Here is a 1,491-nt window from a genome sequence, read left to right as displayed (position 1 = left end):
CACTTGAGGTCTAGGCCCAGGGCAATGAATGAATACACAGCCTCACTCCCTGGGGGAATGGATCCAGGCACTTGCTCTGCCAACTGATGGAGGTGGGCACCATCATCACTGAGAAACAGGAAGAGATACCTGAGGGAACGACTCATGGATTTGCCAGTCCAGTTGGTACTGATTCTGCAATCTTCAATCACAATCTTGAAACCCTAAAGCCTTATCTGCATTTAGACCAAATGAGAAAACTGAGACCCAGAGAAGCCTGACTTGCCCAAGGACAAGGTAGAGTGTGCCCAACGTTGAGGACTTTTCCCCACTAAACCATAGATTTATCACCATCATATGAAATGTTCTGATAACACAAGCAAGATGTCTCAAGGCCACATTTTCCCCAAAAACTCCATTCTGCAGCTGTGTAGAAATGGGCTTCTGATTTGCTGTGCCCTTCTTACCTTTGTGAATGTGAAAGTAACATGTGCTGTTCCGGTGAATTCTATTTCTTGTCCTGGATGGTGCTTAGATAGGAGTTTGTGTTCTAACACCTCATGGGTGTGAATATATGTCGTGTGCACTTAAGACAAATTCAATAGATTTGAACCAGTCTAAGTATCTATTAACAGGGGCCTATTTACGTAAATCATAATACTATTAGGTAATACGTTGTCGTTGTGTGCCACTGAGTCAACTCTGACTCATAGTGACCCTATATGACAGAGAACTGTCCCCTAGAGTTACCTAAGCTGTTATCTTTACAGCAGCAGATCACCAGATCTTTTCTCCCACAGAGCAGCTGGTGGGTTCAAATGGCCAGCCTCTCAGTTAGCAACAAACACTTAACCATTGTGCCACCAGGCTCTTTGTAATATATCACACACTATTAAAAATAAGGCAGCTTGTAATCCTACATGCTTACATGGACCTGATGTCCAAATGGTTTGAAAATGAACCTGGTATGGTACCATTTGTTTATACACACACACTCCCTCCTCATCATTCAGGGTCCACATTTGTGAATCCACCGATTCAGTAAAAATACTTGAGCTGTGAAAAATTCCAGTTGAAGATGAATAAGGCTGGTTCAATGTTCATACTTATGGGGACTTGATAGAGCATAACCACCTCAAATAATGAATAATGAGAATCGGCTATGTGTGTGTGTGTACATATTTATCCTCCTTTTTTTGTTTTCATTTTTGCTGACACTCTGTGTTATCAAACATGATGTCCTAATGACTGGTCTTTCCTGATATGTCCAAAGTAAGTGAGCCAAACTCTCCCCATCCTCTAATTAGAGGTATTAGTATATCTCTAATCTCTGGAATTTAAGCATAGGTACTGAAACAAGGCGGGCTTGTGCTTACTCACTGATCTGCACTGAACACGTTCCCTTGTTACCTTACCGAGAGGGACCAGGTCTTCGGGAGCAAGGTAAGCAGGGGCGTAGCACAGAGTAGCAGGCCGGAAGAGCAGGAGGAAGGGGTGGAACCCAGGAAGCCA

Source organism: Orycteropus afer, unplaced genomic scaffold (assembly GCF_000298275.1).
Source record: "Orycteropus afer afer isolate SDZICR_OR568_19922 unplaced genomic scaffold, OryAfe1.0 scaffold00034, whole genome shotgun sequence".
Taxonomy (NCBI): domain Eukaryota; kingdom Metazoa; phylum Chordata; class Mammalia; order Tubulidentata; family Orycteropodidae; genus Orycteropus; species Orycteropus afer.
Note: the sequence above shows the minus strand (reverse complement) of the source record.